At 41.4% G+C, this 22,836-nt stretch overlaps 2 non-coding genes across 2 annotated transcripts; one reads left to right on the top strand and one right to left on the bottom strand.

Moving 5' to 3' along the window:
- Positions 1-337: 337 nt before the first annotated feature.
- On the bottom strand, positions 338-445 carry LOC130947592 (small nucleolar RNA R71). Its single transcript, XR_009072723.1, has one exon. It is a non-coding gene; the product is annotated as a small nucleolar RNA R71 (small nucleolar RNA).
- A 20,384-nt stretch (positions 446-20,829) lies between these two features.
- LOC130956260 (small nucleolar RNA R71) lies at positions 20,830-20,937 on the top strand. The gene has a single exon (XR_009077051.1). It is a non-coding gene; the product is annotated as a small nucleolar RNA R71 (small nucleolar RNA).
- Positions 20,938-22,836: the final 1,899 nt, after the last annotated feature.

The following is a 22,836-nucleotide window of genomic DNA, read 5'->3' as shown; positions in this document are numbered from 1 at the left end:
TCCCGACTTCTATGGGAGAAGCATCTCTATCCCTGCCATTGGAGCAAACAACTTTGAGCTTAAGCCTCAATTAGTTTCTCTAATGCAACAGAATTGCAAGTTCCATGGACTTCCATTGGAAGATCCTCATCAGTTCTTAGCTGAATTCTTGCAAATCTGTGACACTGTCAAGACTAATGGGGTTGACCCTGAGGTCTACAGACTAATGCTATTCCCTTTTGCTGTAAGAGACAGAGCTAGAACATGGTTGGACTCACAACCTAAAGAAAGCCTGGACTCATGGGAAAAGCTAGTCAATGCCTTCTTGGCAAAGTTCTTTCCACCTCAAAAATTGAGTAAGCTTAGAGTGGAAGTCCAAACCTTCAGACAGAAGGATGGAGAATCCCTCTATGAAGCTTGGGAAAGATACAAACAATTGATCAGAAAATGTCCTTCTGACGTGCTTTCTGAATGGAGCATCATAGGTATTTTCTATGATGGTCTCTCTGAACTATCCAAGATGTCTTTGGATAGCTCTGCTGGAGGATCTCTTCATCTGAAGAAGACGCCTACAGAGGCTCAAGAGCTAATTGAAATGGTTGCAAATAACCAATTCATGTACACTTCTGAAAGGAATCCTGTGAACAATGGGACTAATCAGAAGAAAGGAGTTCTTGAGATTGACACTCTGAATGCCATATTGGCTCAGAATAAGATATTGACTCAACAAGTCAATTTGATTTCTCAAAGTCTGTCTGGAATGCAAAATGCACCAAGCAGTACTAAGGATGCTTCATCTGAAGAAGAAGCTTATGATCCTGAGAACCCTTCAATGGAAGAGGTGAATTACCTAGGAGAACCCTATGGAAACACCTATAGTTCTTCATGGAGAAATCACCCAAATTTCTCATGGAAGGATCAACAGAGACCTCAACAAGGTTTCAACAACAATAATGGTGGAAGAAACAGGTTTAGCAATGGCAAGCCTTTTCCATCATCTTCTCAGCAACAGACAGAGAATTCTAAGCAGAATACCTCTGACTTAGCAACCATGGTCTCTGATCTAATCAAAACCACCCAAAGTTTTATGACTGAAACAAGGTCCTCCATTAGGAATTTGGAGGCACAAGTGGGGCAGTTGAGCAAGAAAGTTACTGAACTCCCTCAAAGTACTCTTCCAAGCAACACAGAAAAAAATCCAAAAGGAGAGTGCAAGGCCATAAACATGGCCGAATTTGGAGAGGAAGGAGAGGAAGTGAACGCCACTGAGGAAGACCTCAATGGGCGTGCACTGACCTCCACTGAGTTCCCCAATGAGGAACCATGGGAATCTGAGGCTCAAAATGAGACCATAGAGATTCCATTGGACTTACTTCTGCCTTTCATGAGCTCTGATGAGTATTCTTCCTCTGAAGAGGATGAGTATGTCACTGAAGAGCAAGTTGCTAAATACCTTGGAGCAATCATGAAGCTAAATGACAAGTTATTTGGAAATGAGACTTGGGAGGATGAACCCCCTTTGCTCACCAAAGAACTGGATGACTTGCCTAGGCAGAAATTACCTCAAAAGAGACAAGATCCTGGGAAGTTTTCCATACCTTGTACCATAGGCATCATGACCTTCAAAAAGGCCCTGTGTGACTTAGGATCAAGTGTAAACCTCATGCCTCTCTCTGTAATGGAGAAGCTAGGGATCTTTGAGGTGCAAGCTGCAAGAATCTCACTAGAGATGGCAGACAATTCAAGAAAACAAGCTCATGGACTTGTAGAGGATGTTTTGGTGAAGATTGAAGACCATTACATCCCTGCTGATTTCATAGTCCTAGAGACTGGGAAGTGCACGGATGAAACCATCATCCTTGGCAGACCCTTCCTAGCCACAGCAAAGGCTGTGATTGATGTTGATGGAGGTGAACTGATCATTCAAGTGAATGAAAAATCCTTTGTGTTTAAGGCTCAAGGATGTCCCTCTGTCACCATGGAGAGGAAGCATGAAGAGCTTCTCTCAAATCAGAGTCAAGCAGAGCCCCCACAGTCAAACTCTAAGTTTGGTGTTGGGAGGCCACAACCAAACTCTAAGTTTGGTGTTGAACCCCAACATTCAAACTCTAAGTTTGGTGTTGGGAGATTCCAACATTGCTCTGAGTATCTGTGAGGCTCCATGAGAGCCCTCTGTCAAGCTACTGACATTAAAGAAGCGCTTGTTGGGAGGCAACCCAATGTTATATGTTATCTATTTTCTTTTGTTATTTTATTTTATTTTGTAGGTTGATGATCATGAGAAGTCACAAAATCAATTGAAAAAGCAAAAACAGAATGAAAAACAGGAAGAAAAACAGCACACCCTGGAGGAAGAACCTACTGGCGTTTAAACGCCAGTAAGGTTAGCAGTTGGGCGTTTAACGCCCAGTCTGGCACCATTCTGGGCGTTTAACGCCAGAAAGGGGCACCAGACTGGCGTTAAACGCCAGGAAAGGGCAAGAACCTGGCGTTAAACGCCAGAAAGGGGCACCAGCCCGGCGTTTAACGCCAGAATTGGCTCAAAACGTGATTTTGCATGCCATCTGGTGCAGGGATGACTTTTTCTTGACACCTCAGGATCTGTGGACCCCATAGGATCCCCACCAAACCCACCACTCTCTCTCTTCTTCACCCATTCACCAATCACCTCAATACCTCTTCCCCAAAAACCCTTCACCTATCAAATCCCATCTTTCTCTTCACCACTCACATCCATCCTTCATAAAACCCCACCTACCTCACCATTCAAATTCAAACCACTTTCCCTCCCAAACCCACCCATACATGACCGAACCATGAACCCCCCTCTCCTATATAAACCCTTCTTCACCCCTTCATTTTCACACAACCTAAACACCACTTCTCCCCCTTTTTGGCCGAACACAAAGCCATTCCCTTCTTCCTCATTTCTTCTTCTTCTACTCTCTTCTTTCTTCTTTTGCTCGAGGACGAGCAAACCTTTTAAGTTTGGTGTGGTAAAAGCATTGCTTTTTGTTTTTCCATAACCATTTATGGCATCTAAGGCCGGAGAAACCTCTAGAAAGAGGAAAGGGAAGGCAAAAGCTTCCACCTCCGAGTCATGGGAGATGGAGAGATTCATCTCAAGGGTGCATCAAGACCACTTCTATGAAGTTGTGGCCTTGAAGAAGGTGATCCCCGAGGTCCCTTTTTCACTCAAAAAGAGTGAATATCCGGAGATCCGACATGAGATCCGAAGAAGAGGTTGGGAAGTTCTCACCAACCCCATTCAACAAGTCGAAATCTTAATGGTTCAAGAGTTCTATGCCAATGCATGGATCACCAAGAACCATGATCAAAGTGTGAACCCGGATCCAAAGAATTGGCTTACTATGGTTCGGGGGAAATACTTAGATTTTAGTCCGGAAAATGTGAGGTTGGCATTCAACTTGCCCATGATGCAAGGAGATGAACATCCTTACACTAGAAGGGTCAACTTTGATCAAAGGTTGGACCAAGTCCTCACTGACATTTGTGAAGAGGGCGCCCAATGGAAGAGAGATTCAAGAGGGAAGCCGGTTCAATTGAGAAGGCATGACCTCAAGCCCGTGGCTAGAGGGTGGTTGGATTTTATCCAACGCTCAATCATTCCCACTAGCAACCGGTCCGAAGTTACTCTAGACCGGGCCATCATGATTCATAGCATCATGATTGGAGAAGAAGTGGAAGTTCATGAGGTTATAGCCCAAGAACTTTATAAGGTGGCGGACAAGTCCTCTACCTTAGCAAGGTTAGCCTTTCCTCACCTCATTTGTCACCTCTGTTATTCAGTTGGAATTAACATAGAGGGAGACATCCTCATTGATGAGGACAAGCCCATCACTAAGAAAAGGATGGAGCAAACAAGAGACCCCTTTCATCATGAGATCCCTGAGATGCCTCAAGGGATGCACTTTCCTCCACAAGACTATTGGGAGCAAATTAACACCTCCCTAGGAGAATTGAGTTCCAACATGGGACAACTAAGGGTGGAGCATCAAGAACACTCCATCATCCTCCATGAAATTAGAGAAGATCAAAGAATCATGAGAGAGGAGCAACAAAGATAAGGAAGAGACATTGAGGAGCTCAAGCACTCCATAAGACCTTCAAGAGGAAGAACAAGCCGCCATCACTAAGGTGGACCCGTTCTTTAATCTCCTTGTTCTTTACTTTCCTGTTTTTCGAATTTTAGTGCTTATGTTATCTATGTTTGTGTCTTATGATCATTAGTGTCTTAGTGTCTATGCCTTAAAGTTATGAATGTCCTATGAATCCATCACCTTTCTTAAATAAATAATGTTCTTAAGTGAAAAAGATAAGAATTGCATGAATTTTGAATTTTATAACAGTTTAATTATTTTGATGTGGTGGCAACACTTTTGTTCTCTGAATGTATGCTTAAACAGTGCATATGTCTTTTGAATTTGTGGTTCATGAATGTTGGCTCTTGAAAGAATGATGAAAAAGGAGACATGTTACTGAGGATCTGAAAAATCATAAAAATGATTCTTGAAGCAAGAAAAAGCAGTGAATACAAAAAAAAAAGAGGCGAAAAAAAAAACCGAAAAAGAAAGAGAAAAAGAAAGAAAAAAAGAAAGAAATAAAGTTGTGATCCAAGGCAAAAAGAGTGTGCTTAAGAACCCTGGACACCTCTAGTTGGGGACTCTAGCAAAGCTGAGTCACAATCTGAAAAGGTTCACCCAATTATGTGTCTGTGGCATGTATGTATCCGGTGGTAATACTGGAAGACAGAGTGCTTTGGGCCACGGCCAAGACTCAATAAGTAGCTGTGTTCAAGAATCATCATACTTAACTAGGAGAATCAATGACACTATCTGGATTCTGAGTTCCTAAAGAAGCCAATCATTCTGAATTTCAAAGGATAGAGTGAGATGCCAAAACTATTCAGAGGCAAAAAGCTAAAAGCCCCGCTCATCTAATTAATACTGATCTTCATAGATGTTTTTGGAATTCATTGCATATTCTCTTCTTTTTATCTTATTTGATCTTCAGTTGCTTGAGGATAAGCAACAATTTAAGTTTGGTGTTGTGATGAGCGGATAATTTGTACGCTTTTTGGCATTGTTTTTAGTATGTTTTTAGTAGTTAGAGTTGAGTTTTTAGTATATTTTTATTAGTTTTTAGTCAAAATTCACTTTTCTGGACTTTACTATGAGTTTGTGTATTTTTCTGTGATTTCAGGTATTTTCTGGCTGAAATTGAGGGACCTGAGCAAAAATCTGATTCAGAGACTGAAAAGGATTGCAGATGCTGTTGGATTCTGACCTCCCTGCACTCGAAGTGGATTTTCTGGAGCTACAGAAGCCCAATTGACGCGCTCTCAACGGCGTTGGAAAGTAGACATCCTGGGCTTTCCAGAAATATATGATAGTCCATACTTTGCCCAAGATTTGATGGCCCAAACCGGCGCTCAAAGTCACCCTCAGAATTTCCAGCGTTAAACGCCGGAACTGGCACCAAAATGGGAGTTAAACGCCCAAACTGGCACAAAAGCTGGCGTTTAACTCCAAGAAGAGTCTCTACACGAAAATGCTTCATTGCTCAGCCCAAGCACACACCAAGTGGGCCCGGAAGTGGATTTTTATGTCATTTACTCATCTCTGTACACCCTAGGCTACTAGTTCTCTATATATAGGACCTTTTACTATTGTATTTGGGAGCTTTTGATCATGTTTTTATGATTGAACTCACTTTGGGAGGCTGGCCATTCGGCCATGCCTAGACCTTGTTCTTATGTATTTTCAACGGTGGAGTTTCTACACACCATAGATTAAGGTGTGGAGCTCTGCTGTACCTCGAGTATTAATGCAATTACTATTGTTCTTCTATTCAATTCCGCTTGTTCTTTGTCCAAGATATCACTTGTTCTTCAACTTGATGAATGTGATGATCCGTGACACTCATCATCATTCTCACCTATGAACGTGTGACTGACAACCACCTCCGTTCTACCTTAGATTGGGTGAATATCTCTTGGATTCCTGATACACGATGCATAGTTGATCGCCTGACAACCGAGTGCTCGCCTGACAAACGAGCCAGCCATTTCGTGAGATCAGAGTCTTCGTGGTATAGGCAAGAACTGATGGCGGCATTCAAGAGAATCCGGAAGGTCTAACCTTGTCTGTGGTATTCTGAGTAGGATTCAATGATTGAATGACTGTGACGTGCTTCAAACTCCTGAAGGCGGGGCGTTAGTGACAGACGCAAAAGAATCAATGGATTCTATTCCGGCCTGATCGAGAACCGACAGATGGATAGCCGTGCCGTGACAGGGTGCGTTGAACATTTCCACTGAGAGGATGGGAGGTAGCCACTGACAACGGTGAAACCCTTGCATAAGCTTGCCATGGAAAGGAGTAAGAAGGATTGGATGAAGACAGTAGGAAAGCAGAGAGACGGAAGGGAAAGCATCTTCATACGCTTATCTGAAGCTCTCACCAATGATATACATAAGTATCTCTATCTTTATCTTTATGTTTTATTCATATATCATCTATACCCATTTGAGTCTGCCTGACTAAGATTTACAAGGTGACCATAGCTTGCTTCATACCAACAATCTCCGTGGGATCGACCCTTACTCGCGTAAGGTTTATTACTTGGACGACCCAGTGCACTTGCTGGTTAGTTGTGCGAAGTTGTAGTGATCACGATTTCGCGCACCACATAGTAAAAGTGAAAGAAATATAAAATCTAACAACTACTAATTGCAAGGAAAGTAAGATCAACACTCAAATCAACATTAAAAGAACATCAAACATTAAATTCCATTAAAGAAAACCAAATCCAACATGAACATTCATGAACATAAAAGAGGGCATAAAAGGTAAATTAACAAGAGAACTAAGAAGAATGAAGGAGTAGAAGCAAGAAATTGTAAAGGAAACAAGATGAAATCAAGAAATTAAACGTAGATCTAGGATGCAAAAGAGCCTAAGAACCCTAATTCTAGAGAGAAGAGTGAGCTTATCTCTCTAGAAAACTAACCTACATGATGGTATCCTACAAGCTACAACTAAGTGCTCCCCCTTTGCCCAAGCTTAAATTCTGCAAGAAATACTCTCAGAAACGAGTTGGATTTGGGCCTGGGCAGCTCAGAAATTGCACCAAGTGTTTTCACTTTAATGAGGTCACGTGCGAGCAGTGATGTGTACGCATGGGTCACGCGTACGCGTCGCTTGGTATTTTACTATCCACGCGTATGCGTCATGTCACACGTACGCGTCGCCATGCGCGACTTCATATCCACGTGTGCGCGTCATGCCAGGCGTGCGCGTCGATGAATGCACCCCAAATCCTTGTTTTTCCATGAGTTCTCCACTTTGCATGCCTTTCTCTTCACTCCTTTGATCAATTCCTAGTCTTTTCAACCTGAATTCACTAACAAACACATCAAGGCATCTATTGGAATCAAAGGTGAATAAAAACTAGCAATTTAAGGTCCTAAAAAGCATGTTTTTACACTTAAGCACAAATTAAAAGATAATTACAAAACCATATTATTGCATTGAATAAATGTGAGAAAAGGTGATAAAATCCCCCGAAATAAGCACAAGATAAACCACAAAATTGAGATTTATCACGGATCCCGATCAACACAACAAAAGCGCCAGAAACTCGGCCCAAAGAGATCGCAAGTCGTAGAGGAACAAGTGCAAGCCTTACTAAAGGCAGGGGTCATAAGGGAGGTTAAGTACCCACTCTGGCTATACTTGACATGAAAAACCCGACCTGCATAAAAGAGGTACAACAACTAAATGGAAGACTAGCGGCCCTGTCCAGGTTTCTGGCTGGATCGGCCCTAAAGTATCTCCCTTTCTACGCGACACTAAGAAAAGGAAAAAGGTTCGAGTGGACTCCAGAGTGCGAGAAAGCCTTTCAGGACTTCAAGTCATTCTTGGGACGACCACCAATCCTGACCCGACCTCAACAAGGAGAAGAACTGATATTATACATCGTCGTAGAAAGTTAAGCGATAGCATCAGCCCTGGTCTGAGAAGACAACAATGGACAACAACCCATCTACTTCATCAGCAAGGCCTTACAGGGGGCCGAACTGAACTATCAAAAGATAGAAAAGTTCGCTTACACCCTAATACTCACCTTCCGACGACTCCGACCGTATTTTCAAGCCCACACCATCAGAGTACGGACTAATCAGCCCATGAAAGGTATCCTGCAGAAAACAGACTTAGCTGGAAGAATCCTACAATGGGCAATCGAGTTGTCCAAGTTCAACCTCAAGTATGAAGCTCGCACTGCCATCAAATCCCAGTACTTAGTCGATTTCGTCGCAGAATACACGGATACCCTGGGAACTCCTATAGAATAGAACCTCTACGTCAACGGCTCATCAAACAAATCCGAAAATGGGGCAGGCGTTATCTTAGAAAGTGACCAAGGGACCCAACTCAAACTCTCCTTAAGATTCGAGTTTCCTGCCTCAAACAATCAAGCAGAGTACGAAGCCCTACTGGCTGGCTTGAAGCTAGCTAGAGAAGTCGGGGCATAAAAGCTTTCCATCTTCAACGACTCACAAGTAATCACCTCGTAGATATAAGGAAACTACCAGGCAAAAGATCCCACTATGAAGAAGTACCTGGACAAAACTAAAGAACAGCTCGGTAGCTTCCGTGAATACAAGATCCGACATATACCGCAGGAGCAAGATGTCCGAGCCGATGCACTATCAAAGCTAGCCAGCACCAAGCCAGGGGCAACAATAGAAGCCTCATCCAAGAAACCTTACAGCACCCATCGACCTCAAGGGAATAGAAGGTCTTAAGTATATCATACCAGGACCAAGGGTGGATGACCCCTATAATCAACTAGCTCAAGTCCGAAATATTTCCCACAGAAAAGAAGGACGCAAAGAGGCTCATACGGGAGGCACAATACTACACTCTGGTACACGATGTCCTGTACAAGAGAGGAGATTCAACACCCCTCCTAAAATGCGTCCTGACTTCCGTCACAAATGAGGTCCTGGAAGATGTTCACAGCGGCATGTGCGACAACCACCTCGGAGCACGGGCATTATCCAAAAACGTACTCCGAGCCGGCTTTTACTGGCTGACCCTATAGAACGAAGCGGCCGAGTTCGTCAAAACATACCCTCCATGCGAGAAGCACGCCAACTTCCACATTAGCCCACCAGAAGAGCTCATTTGCGTCACCTCACCTTGGCCGTTCGCAAAGTGGGGGCTCCACCACCTCGGACTATTTCCTCAGGGATCAGGACAAGTAAAATTTCTCATCGTAGGAATAGTCTACTTCACAAAATGGATCAAAGCAGAACCATTGACCACTGCCACCGCCCAAAGAAATTTGAAGTTCCTGTATAGAAACATTGGCACAAGGTTTGGGATTCCTCACTCCATCACCACAGACAATGAGACCCAGTTCACTGATACTGGTTTCAAGAACCTGGTAGTTGATCTGAAAATCAAGCACCAATTCACTTCAGTGAAACACCCATAAGCCAATGGACAACGCCACACTCTACCACGAGCGAATCCCCCTTCCGACTTGCTTACGGAATGGAGGCAATGATCTCCATTGAAGTAGATGAAAGATCCCTTGGCACGCCTGTAACCTAAGAAGGTACTATAGCTAGAGAAAGGCCTTGAGCCAGGGTGTGCTCTTTTTCCCACTAAAGGGTTTTTTAATGAGGCACCAGGCCAGGACCTGAAGGCAACCCGATTTGCAGGGTAACCCCACGCATATATATACTCTTATTTACATTTTTTTATTCATTTCATTTTATTCTAATTAAAGCAAAGATTCCCTTAAAAAGTTTCCTACCAAGGCGCATTAATACTCGAAAAAAAACACAAAATTCATCGCCCGACCAGGAAAAGTCGGCAAGGTGAAGTGACGAGGTCCAAATTAATGTGAGAAGTTATAAAAGTAACCCGTATAAAGCGGCCTGACAAGGTCGGACAAAAAATAAGGCTGCAAAAAATAACTTGAAAAGGCCCGACAGAAAAGTCAGACCACCTAAAGGATCACTAAAAAGGGAACAATGGCTTCCTAACCATGTGAAGGTCGAAAAAGGTTGCAAAACCTAGTGTCAAAGGTGCTAAGCTAAAAGGTAGAAGTCCGAAAGTGACACTACTCAAAAAGTGAAGACAACCATAAGACCAAACAAGGCTCAAAGGTCATCTAAATAAACAGCTAAAAGGTAAAAGTTCAGAACAGAATGTTACCTAAAAGGTGTATTTGAACCTGACTAAGGGCCTGAAGTGCCAACGCTAAACTACAGGGACGAACTCACCAAAAGCAGAATAGCTCGAAAAAATTGTCAACACACCAAAAAGTACAGATCAATAAAGGTAGAAGTTCATGAAAGAACACTACCTCAAGGTCGTCAGGAAGGATGTTGGCCTGAAAAGACCAATGCCTAATTTTAAAAAGTGGCTAGGCTAAAAGGTAGAAAGTCCACAAAGGAACGCTACCCCAGGATGAGGACCAGAAAAGGTTGAAACAACAACCAAAGGGAGAAGGCATTCTTCAAAAATCAGCCAGCACACTACCAGAACAGTCAAAACAAGGAAAGTTTCAAGAAGATAAGCATTAAAAACACAAAGGTTACCTAACAGCAACCCCAGAGTGAAAGTGTTTTGATTAACAATTAAAAAGTTGCTAGAGAATAACTGCAAGTATCAGAAAACTACCCAAGAGATTACAATAAAAAGAGTTTAGAGGTCTACAGGTCGGACCGTATCAACACACAATCAAAGAGCAATAAAAAAGAGAAGTTATAAAGGATCCAGCTTCGCTCCCGTCGCCGCATGATAAACCCATATTTCATGAGTTCTTTTGTGCTTAATTTGAGTGATTTATATAATCCTTCACCTACTTATTCACATTAATTGCATGGTTTTACTTTCCCTTCCTTATTATGTCATATTGTGAAAAATATGTTTCCTAAGCTTTGAAAATTAATTATTTTAATTACCTTTATTTCCATTCGATGCCGTGATTAGTGTGTTGAGTAGTTTCAGATTTTCTAAGGCAGAATGACTTAAAGGATGAAAAAGGAAACATACTAAAAGGAAAGGAGAAAGCAAAACGGAGCTTTAAGGAAACTGGTATCCACGCGATCGCATGGACGACGCGATCGCGTGCCAAGCACGAATCAGCAGCGACGCAGCCGCATGACTGACGCGACCGCATGCCTTAAGCAGAACGCACATGACGCGGTCGCATGACTGACGCGACCGCGTGGCAAGGAAAAGCTCCGAATGACGCGACCGCGTGACCCACGCGGACGCGTGACAGAGGCCACGCACCAGAAATTGCAGAAAATGCTCATAACGAGTTCTGAGACCCTTTTTGGCCCAAATCCAAGTCCAGAAGGCATAGACCAGAGGCTATAAAGAGGGGGAATGCATCCATTCATGAAGATGCACTCATAATTCACTTCTCATGATTTAGATTAGTTTTTAGAGGGGTTTTCTCCTCTCTCTCTTAGGATTTAGGATTTCTCTTAGTTTTAGGAGTGACTCTCAATCCCAGGTTCAATGTTCTTTTACTCTTTGTTATTTCTTATTTGCAGACATTTGAATGCTTGCTTGTATTAGTTATGTTGCCTATTTGGCCTATGCCACTTTCATGACGATTTTCTTATTTAATGATATTTGAGGTATTTTAGTTTATGATTGTCTCTTTTTATTATTCCCAATCTGAGGATATTGTTATTCTAGTAGATTTAGTTTTTTCCCCTTTTGGCCTTGGTTAAATAATTGGTAACTCTTGATTTATCAAACTCATTGTTGATTGAAAATTGGAATCAATTCATCCACTTAACTTACCTTCATAGTTAGAGGTTAACAAAGTGGGAGAAAAATCCAATTCTCATCACAATTGATAAGGATAACTAGGATAGGACCTCCAGTCTTTATACCTTGCCAAGAGTTTATTTTACAGTTATTTATTTATTTTTATTGCTTTAAAAATATGCTTGTGCCCATTGCCCAAATTCTCAAAACCCCCAATTTACAATCTCCATAACCAATAATAAGAACATACCTCCCTGCAATTCCTTGAGAAGATGACCCGAGGTTTAAATACTCGGTTATCAATTTTAAAGGGGTTTGTTACTTGTGACAACCAAAACGTTTGTACGAAGGGATTTATGTCGGTTTAGAGACTATATCTACAACGCGACTATTTTTATGACATTCTTTACTGGCAAAAATCCCAATGTCAAAATGGCGCCGTTGCCGGGGAATTGCAAACGTCTGCCTTATTATTGGTTATTGTAAATATTTAAAAAAAAATTTTAAAATTTCTTCCTATCTTTTTCAAAAATTATATCTTTTTCAAAATATTTTCTTTTTATTAATTTTTGTTTTTATTTTCTCTAACTACTATGAATTCTCACCCCTCTCGCTTTGAGTTTGGTTCTAACTTTGTTGAAGGAAATAGAAACCACAGCAGGAATATGCATCAAGGTCAGGCCAATCAAGGATGGATGGAGCCAAGAGGATCTAATCAACCCTTTAGGCAACAACACCATCCTAGATATCATGGACAAAGACCAGGCTACAATGCATCCCAAGCTGATAGATATAGTGGACCACCTTGTAGCTACCAACAAGCCCCACCCTATGCTCAGAGATCATCCTTTCAACACAACCTCAACCCACCACACTCACAAGCCCCTTCCCACCATTTACCTCCATATGACCCTAACCCTCAACCACCATACCAACCACCTTATGAGCCATATGAACCATATATAGAACCACCCCAATTCCAACCCAATTACTCACAAGAACCACCACTTCAATATTCACCATCTCCATATCCATCAATCCAAGAGCATTATGATCCTACTTATGAAAACCGAGTGCATCAAGAGGCAAAGAATCGTCTCAAGGAAACAATGGATCGATTTTAGGCAACCACTCAACAACTGGGGCAAGTATTAATTCAATGGGCTTCTAGACGCTTAAATACACAAGGATCAGCCACAGCCCCATGTGGACAGTCTAGTGAAGAGCATAGCATAAAGGAGATTCCAGAAACTCCAGTGGACAAGACAGAGCATAAATTCATACTAGAACAAGTAGAAGAAGCTATCATTGTTCAAGAAGAAGAGTTGGTTGAAGACTTAGGAGATGTAGAACCTCCATGGGAAAGTCAAGACATAGAGCCTCCTTTCAAGACGGTTGAAATTGATGCTGAAAAGGGTGTACAACCTCCAAAGCATATCATAGTTGAAGACTTGGAAGAGGTTGATCAAGAGATGGAGATTCAAGAAGAAGAAGCACAACCTCCTATGCCCTTGGAAAGCAATGAAAAGGAGATTGAATTGAAAGAGAGCTACCAAGAGGAAGAGGTTGAAATTGAAGAAGTTTGCAAAAAGGTGGTAATTATCAGAGAAGAGCACAAGGGAGTGGAGCTTGCAATTTCATTAAAGATACCTCCCCCTAAGTCGCCATCATCCTTCACAACATTCAAGTGGGTAAAATTCATATCCCATAGCTTTCTAATCCCACTTGAATATGGGCTACTGGAGACGGATGGTCAACTTAGAGCTCTTTGTGGCACTAAGAGTAAAAGGAAGATGGTCAGTGGTAAGAATTGTCCTGCAAGGTTCATCATGGTTAGAAGCTTTAAGCTTAAACGTAAAGGTTGGTATAGAGCTCAACTGAATGGGTCTAGGAAGTTGTTTAGCCGCTTTAGTGAGAATTCAGTTTGCTTGCCACCCGGAGGGAACAATATTGCTCAACCAAAAGACGGGTGCAAAGGCAAGGTCTGGGACCTCGGAATCCATTCTATCAATCACCACTCTTGGGGCTTGGTCACTTGCTTTAACTTACTTGAAGGATTTCTGCGCCTAGTTTGGGACCCCGGAGGACACTGGAATCACAAACATTGGTGGAGATTCCTGGATGAGTTCAAGCATAAGCCACCATAACAGGAAGCTCATCAAATGTCCAACTTAAGGACTCTAACTAAAAGTGCTAGGTGGGAGACAACCCACCATGGTATGATCGTTTATTTTTCAATTTTATTTCGTTTTGTTTGTTTTTATTTTATTTTATTTTATTATATTGAACTGGAGTTTTGCATCACATTCATATTAACACTGCATTCTGCATCTTTTCAGATTAAAAAAAAAAAAGCGCGCACGCGATGCGACCGCATCAGCGACGCGTCCGCGTCGCAAGGAGATGAGAGAATAATAAATTGAATAGAGAGTTACGCAGGAGCAGGGCTGGAGGTGCGCTATTAGCACAAATTGACTCCACGCAAACGCATCGATGACGCGTCCGCGTCATTTGGAAAAATAGCCTCCCACGCGACCGCGTCACCCACGCGGCCGCATGACTTGAAATCGGCGTAAAAAGGGTGTATGGCCGAAAGTTGAGCTGGAATTGGGCTGGACCCGTGCTAGTAGCACAAGCCCTGCCACGCGAACGCGTCACCCACGCGTCCACGTCATATTGGAAATAAGGCCACCCGCGCGATCGCGTCGACCACGCGACCGCGTCACCCTGGATTTTGGCAATACTGACGTTTTGAACAGAGAGTTGTGCGGCCGCGAGGCTGCACTCGCGCCACTAGCACAAATCGAGTCACGCGATCGCGTGCCCCACGCGTCCGCGTCACCCAACCTTATCGGGCACCACGCGACCGCGTCAACCACGCGACCGCGTCGCCAGCGTCGCACAACCTATCCAGATTAGTGCCAATTTTCTTATCTTCTCTTTTCTAATCCTAATTTCTTCCTTCTCTCTCCTTTCTCACTTTCTTTCTTCTTCCCTTCTTTCCCTTCTAATTCTTCTTATTTTTCTTTTTATTTTATTTTAATTCATTTGCATACTTTCATTCATTGCATTATTTTCATTGGTGTTAGAAATTTATTTGGGTAATTATTTACCATATTTTGCTTGTGGATTATTAAGGGAATTGTTTGACAATTATATTAATTTTTAAAGGGTTGCTTGCATGTTCAATTTAATACTTTCAAATAGATTATTTACCATGCATGCTAAGTGTTTGTGAAAACGCCCGTATGGCATTGTGCACTATTTTTAAAGATATCTTTTAATCTTCTACTATAAATGCTTGCTTTTCACAAAACCCTTTTTATATTTTATTAATTAAATATAATTGTTATTACAAACGTTATTGTTAGTTTCTTACGACTAACAATACATTACAGCTTTTGATGCTTGATCTATGCTACTCATGCCCTTGCCGGCATGCTAATAAACATCTTGCATCCAATATCCCCATGCCTTGCTATATTTCCATTGATGAACTGATCACATGGAATTGCGACCATGTCTTCCATTCACTATTTTCCTTACTTGGCATGCTATTCACTCGTACCACCCTCCTCCTTGCTCTACACCTTTGACTTCATATCCCTTTCTCTTCTCCCTTTTTCAGGCTGGCCACCAGAACGGATAAGGAGAAAGCTTCTACAACGAGTGGTGCACGAAATTGTGAACAATACTTTTTCACAACTCAAATAATCCCCGGTAATGGCTCCAAGAACTTGGTGGCTCAATACCATGGCATTACACAACTTCGCACAACTAACCAGCAAGTGCACTGGGTCGTCCAAGTAATAAACCTTACGTGAGTAAGGGTCGATCCCACGGAGATTGTTAGTATTGAAGCAAGCTATGGTCATCTTGTAAATCTTAGTCAGGCAAACTCAGATGTATATGGTGATGAACGAAAATAACATAAAAGATAAGGATAGAGATACTTATGTAATTCATTGGTGTAAGAGCTTCAGACAAGTGTATGAAGATGCCTTCCCTTCCGTCTCTCTGCTTTCCTAATGTCTTCATCCAGCCCTTCTTACTCCTTTCCATGGCAAGCTCGTGTAAGGTTTCACTGTTGTCAGCAGCTACCTCCCATCCGCGCAGTGAAAGCTAATGCACACACTCTGTCACAGTGCTGCCAATCACCGGTTTGGTTCCCTCCCCTATCGGAATAGAATAACTCTTTTGCGTCTGTCACTAACGCCCAGTAGGTTACAGGTTTGAAGCACGTCACAGTCATTCAATCATTGAATCCTACTCAGAATACCACAGACAAGGTTAGACCTTCCGTATTCTCTTGAATGCTGCCATCAGGTCCTGCCTATACCACGAAGATTCCGAAGAATCCAAGAGATATTCACTAAGCCTCAGATGCTTGTAGAACAATAATGGTTGTCAGTCACCTTGTTCATGGGTGAGAATGGTGATGGGCGTCAATCATCACCTTCATCATGTTGAAGAACAAGTGATATCTTGGATAAAGAACAAGCGGAATTGAATGGAAGAACAATAGTAATTGCATTAATACTCGAGGTACAGCAGAGCTCCACACCTTAATCTATGGTGTGTAGAAACTCCACCGTTGAAAATACATAAGCATAAGGTCTAGGCATGGCCGAATGGCCAGCCTCCCAATGATCTAAGATAGCATAAAACTCAAAGATAGCTACCAAGATGTCCGAAGATGATCAAAGGATCAAAAACAATCCAAAGATGAAAATACAATAGTAAAAGGTCCTACTTATAGAAAACTAGTAGCCTAGGGTGTACAATGGTGAGTAAATGACATAAAAATCCACTTCCGGGCCCACTTGGTGTGTGCTTGGGCTGAACAATGAAGCATTTTTCGTGTAGAGACTCTTCTTGGCGTTTAACTCCAGTTTTTATGCCAGTTTGGGCGTTTAACTCCCAATTAGGTGCCAGTTCCGGCGTTTAACGCTGGGAATTCTGAGGGTGACTTTGAACGCCGGTTTGGGCCATCAAATCTTGAGCAAAGTATGAACTATTATATATTGCTGGAAAGCCCAGGATGTCTACTTTCCAACGCCGTTGAGAGCGCTCCAATTGGGCTTCTGTAGCTCCAGAAAATCCACTTCGAGTGCAGGGAGGTCAGAATCCAACAGCATCTGCAGTCCTTTTCAGTCTCTGAATCAGATTTTTGCTCAGGTCCCTCAATTTCAGCCAGAAAATACCTGAAATCACAGAAAAACACACAAACTCATAGTAAAGTCCAGAAAAGTGAATTTTAATTAAAAACTAATAAAAATATAATAAAAACTAAAATAAAACTACTAAAAACATACTAAAAACAATGCCAAAAAGCATACAAATTATCCGCTCATCACAACACCAAACTTAAATTGTTGCTTGTCCCCAAGCAACTGAAAATCAAATAAGATAAAAAGAAGAGAATATACTATAGACTCCAAATTATCAATGAAACATAGCTCCAAATTAGATGAGCGGGACTAGTAGCTTTTTGCCTCCAAACAGTTTTGGCATCTCACTTTATCCTCTGAGGTTCAGAATGATTGGCATCTATAAGAACTCAGAACTCAGATAGTGTTATTGATTCTCCTAGTTAAGTATGATGATTCTTGAACATAGCTAGTGTATGAGTCTTGGCTGTGGCCCAAAGCACTCTGTCTTCCAGTATTACCACCGGATACATACATGCCACAGACACATAATTGGGTGAACCTTTTTAGATTGTGACTCAGCTTTGCTAAAGTCCCCAATTAGAGGTGTCCAGGGTTCTTAAGCACACTCTTTTTGCCTTGGATCACAACTTTATTTCTTTCTTTTTCTCTTTCTCCCTTTTTTCGTTTTTCTCCTTCTTTTTCTCCCCTTTTTTTTTTGTATTCACTGCTTTTTCTTGCTTCAAGAATCATTTTTATGATTTTTCAGATCCTCAGTAACATGTCTCCTTTTTCATCATTCTTTCAAGAGCCAACATTTTTAACATTCATGAACCACAAATTCAAAAGACATATGCACTGTTCAAGCATACATTTAGAAAACAAAAGCATTGCCACCACATCAAACTAATTAAGCTAGTTTTAAAGATGAATTTGAATTCCTGTACTTCTTGTTCTTTTGTGATAAAAACAGTTTTCATTTAAGAAAGGTGATGGATTCATATTCATAGCTTTAAGGCATAGATACTAAGACACTAATGATCATAAGACACAAACATGGATAAACATAAAGCATAATTTTCGAAAAACAGAAGAATAAAGAACAAGGAGATTAAAGAACGGGTCCACCTTAGTGATGGCGGCTCTTTCTTCTTCTTGAAGATCCTATGGAGTGCTTGAGCTCCTCAATGTCTCTTCCTTGTCTTTGTTGCTCCTCTCTCATGATCCTTTGATCTTCTCCAATTTCATGGAGGAGGATGGCATGTTCTTGGTGCTCCACCCTTAGTTGTCCCATGTTGGAACTTAATTTTCCTAGGGAGGTGTTAATTTGCTCCCAGTAGTCTTGTGGAGGAAAGTGCATCCCTTGAGGTATCTCAGGGATTTCTTGATGAGAGAGGTCTCTTGTTTGCTCCATCTTCTTCTTAGTGATGGGCTTGAGGTCATGCCTTCTCAGTTGAACCGGCTTTGAATGCCATAAATGGTTAAAAAGCAATGCTTTTACCACACCAAACTTAAAAGGTTTGCTCGTCCCCGAGCAAAAGAAGAAAGAGGAGAGTAGAAGAAGAAGAAATGGGGGAGAGGGAGATGGCTTTGTGGTTCGGCCAAAAAGGGAGAGAAGTGGTGGTTTATGAAGGATGGATGTGAGTGGTGAAGAGAAAGAGATGTTGAGGTGATTGGTGAATGGGTGAAGAAGAAGAGAGAGAGTGGTGGGGTTAGTGGGGATCCTGTGGGGTCCACAGATCCTGAGGTGTCAAGGAAAAGTCATCCCTGCACCAAATGGCATCAAAATCCACGTTTTGAGCCATTTCTGGCGTTAAACGCCGGGCTGGTGCCCATTTCTGGCGTTTAACGCCAGGTTCTAGCCCTTTTCTGGCGTTTAACGCCAGTCTGGTGCCCCTTTCTGGCGTTAAACGCCCAGAATGGTGCCAGACTGGGCGTTAAACGCCCAACTGCTAGCCTCACTGGCGTTTAAACGCCAGTGAGTTCTTCCTCCAGGGTGTGCTGTTTTTCTTCCTGTTTTTCATTCTGTTTTTGCTTTTTCAATGGATTTTGTGACTTCTTATGATCATCAACCTACAAAAAAAAATAAAATAACAAAAGGAAATAGTTAATTATAAAACATTGGGTTGCCTCCCAACAAGCGCTTCTTTAATGTCATTAGCTTGACAGAGGACTCTCACGGAGCCTCACAAATGATCAGAGCAATGTTGAAACCTCCCAACACCAAACTTAGAGTTTGAATGTGGGGGTTCAACACCAAACTTAGAGTTTGGTTGTGGCCTCCCAACACCAAACTTAGAGTTTGACTGTGGGGGCTCTATTTGTCTCTGATTTGAGGGAAGCTCTTCAAGCTTCCTCTCCATGGTGACAGAGGGATATCCTTGAGCCTTAAACACCAAGGATTCTTCATTCACTTGAATGATCAACTCTCCTCTATCAACATCAATCACAGCCTTTGCTGTGGCTAGGAAGGGTCTGCCAAGGATGATGGATTCATCCATGCACTTCCCAGTCTCTAGGACTATGAAGTCAGTAGGGATGTAATGGTCTTCAATTTTCACCAAAACACTCTCTACAAGTCCATGAGCTTGTTTTCTTGAATTGTCTGCCATCTCTAATGAGATTCTTGCAGCTTGCACCTCAAAGATCCCTAATTTCTCCATTACAGAGAGGGGCATGAGGTTTACACTTGACCCTAAGTCACACAAGGCCTTCTTGAAGGTCATGGTGCCTATGGTACAAGGTATAGAAAACTTCCCAGGATCCTGCCTCTTTAGAGGCAGTTTCTGCCTAGACAAGTTATCCAGTTCTTTGGTGAGCAAAGGGGGTTCATCCTCCCAAGTCTCATTTCCAAATAACTTGTCATTCAGTTTCATGATTGCTCCAAGGTATTTAGCAATTTGCTCTTCAGTGACATACTCATCCTCTTCAGAGGAAGAATACTCATCAGAGCTCATGAATGGCAGAAGTAAGTCCAATGGAATCTCTATGGTCTCATTTTGAGCCTCAGATTCCCATTGTTCCTCATTGAGGAACTCAGAGGAGATTGGTACACGACCACTGAGGTCTTCCTCAGTGGCGTCCTCCTCCTTTCTTTCCTCTCCATATTCGGCCATGTCTATGGCTTTGCACTCTCCTTTTGGATTTTCTTCTGTATTACTTGGGAGAGTGCTAGGAGGGAGTTCAGTAACTTTCTTGCTCAGCTGACCCACTTGTCCTTCCAAATTTCTGATGGAGGACCTTGTTTCATTCATGAAACTTTGAGTGGTCTTTATTAGATCAGAGACCATTGTTGCTAAGTCAGAAGTATTCTGCTTAGAACTCTCTGTCTGTTGCTGAGAAGATGATGGAAAAGGTTTACCATTGTTAAACCTGTTTCTTCCACCATTATTATTGAAACCTTGTTGAGGTCTCTCTTGATTCTTCCATGAGAGATTTGGGTGATTTCTTCATGAAGAATTATAGGTGTTTCCATAGGGTTCTCCTAGGTAATTCACCTCTTCCATGGAAGGGTTCTCAGGATCATAAGCTTCTTCTTCAGATGAAGCATCCTTAGTACTGTTTGGTGCATTTTGCATTCCAGACAGACTTTGAGAAATCAGATTGACTTGTTGAGTCAATATCTTGTTCTGAGCCAGTATGGCATTCAGAGTATCAATCTCAAGAACTCCTTTCTTCTGACTTGTCCCATTGTTCACAGGATTTCTCTCAGAAGTGTACATGAATTGGTTATTTGCAACCATTTCAATGAGCTCTTGAGCTTCTGTAGGCGTCTTCTTCAGATGAAGAGATCCTCCAGCAGAGCTATCCAAGGACATCTTGGATAGTTCAGAGAGACCATCATAGAAAATACCTATGATGCTCCATTCAGAAAGCATGTCAGAAGGACATTTTCTGATCAATTGTTTGTATCTTTCCCAAGCTTCATAGAGGGATTCTCCATCCTTCTGTCTGAAGGTTTGGACTTCCACTCTAAGCTTACTCCATCTTTGTGGTGGAAAGAACTTTGCCAAGAAGGCATTGACTAGCTTTTCCCAAGAGTCCAGGCTTTCTTTAGGTTGAGAATCCAACCATATTCTAGCTCTGTCTCTTACAGCAAAAGGGAATAGCATCAGTCTGTAGACCTCAGGGTTAACCCCATTAGTCTTGACTGTGTCACAGATTTGCAAGAACTCAGCTAAAAACTGATGAGGATCTTCCATTGGAAGTCCATGAAACTTGCAATTCTATTGCATTAGAGAAACTAATTGAGGCTTAAGCTCAAAGTTGTTTGCTCCAATGGCAGGGATAGAGATGCTTCTCCCATAGAAATCAGGAGTAGGTGTAGTAAAGTCACCAAGCACCTTCCTTGCATTGTTTGCATTGTTGTTGTTTTCGGCTGCCATGTGTTCTTCTTCCCTGAAGAATTCGGTCAGGTCCTCTAAAGAGAGTTGTGCCTTGGCTTCTCTTAGCTTTCGCTTCAAGGTCCTCTCAGGTTCAGGGTCAGCTTCAACAAGAATGCCTTTGTCTCTGCTCCTGCTCATATGAAAGAGAAAAGAAACAGAAAGTGTGGAATCCTCTATGTCACAGTATAGAGATTCCTTGAAATGTCAGAGGAAAAGAGAAATAGAAAGAAGAAGGAGAAGAAGAATTCGAACTTTACTTAGATAAGGTTCGAATTGTGCATTTAGAAGGAGTGGTACTCCATAAATAGAAGGATGTGGGAAGGAGGGAAGAGAATTTTCGAAAATTCATTAAAATATTTTGAAAACATTTTTGAAAAACATTAATTGATTTTCGAAAATCAAAGTGGAAAAGAAATCAAGTGATTTTTGAAAAAGATTTTGAAATTAGAAATTAAAAAGATTTGATTGAAAACTAATTTGAAAAAGATGTGGTTAAAAAGATTTAATTGAAAAGTTATGGTTTTAAAAAGATGTGATTGAGAAGATATGATTTGAAAACAATTTTAAAAGATATGATTTGAAAACACTTTGAAAAGATATGATTTTAAAAATTAATGACTTGCCTAACAAGAAAAGATATGATTCAAACATAAAACCTTCCTCAACAGAAAAGGCAACAATTTTTGAGATGTTCAATCAAATCATTAATTGTTAGTAAGTATCTTTTAAAAAGGAAAGAAATTGATTTTGAAAACATTTGATTGAAAAGATTTGATTTGAAAAAGATTTGATTTTGAAAAACTAAGAAAATTGATTTGAAAACAAAATCTTCCCCCTAGCGCCATCCTGGCGTTAAACGCCCAGAATGGTATACATTCTGGCGTTTAACGCCCAAAATGCTACCTCTTTGGGCGTTAAACGCCCAACCAGGTGCCCTGGCTGGCGTTTAAACGCCAGTCTGCCTTCTTCACTGGGCATTTTTGAATGCTCAGCTTTTTCTGTGTAATTCCTCTGCAGTATGTTCTGAATCTTCAATTCTTTGTATCATTGACTTGAAAAGACACAAATTAAAAAATATTTTTTGGATTTTTAATAATCAAAATGCAAAATGAATCAAATAACAATGCATGCAAGACACCAAACTTAGCAGTTTGTATACTACTGACACTAACAATATGAGAATGCATATGAGACACACAAAATACTTCAAGTCAATAGAATTCAAAGATCAAAACAAAGAAATATATGCATGGATTCGAAAATTATAACAAAAACATGCATTTGACACCAAACTTAGGATGAGACACTAAACTTATGCAAGAAACATCAAATATTTTGGTCTTTTTGGTTTTGTAAATTTTTTGTGTTTTTCAAAATTAAGTAGGAAAAGGTATCAAAATTCTTAATGAGAATTCCAGGAATCAGTGCAATGCTAGTCTAAGACTCCGGTCCAGGAATTAGACATGGCTTCACAGCCAGCCAAGCTTTCAAAGA

Source organism: Arachis stenosperma, chromosome 1 (assembly GCF_014773155.1).
Source record: "Arachis stenosperma cultivar V10309 chromosome 1, arast.V10309.gnm1.PFL2, whole genome shotgun sequence".
NCBI classification, from domain to species: domain Eukaryota; kingdom Viridiplantae; phylum Streptophyta; class Magnoliopsida; order Fabales; family Fabaceae; genus Arachis; species Arachis stenosperma.
This window is presented reverse-complemented; position numbering and strand designations above follow the sequence as displayed.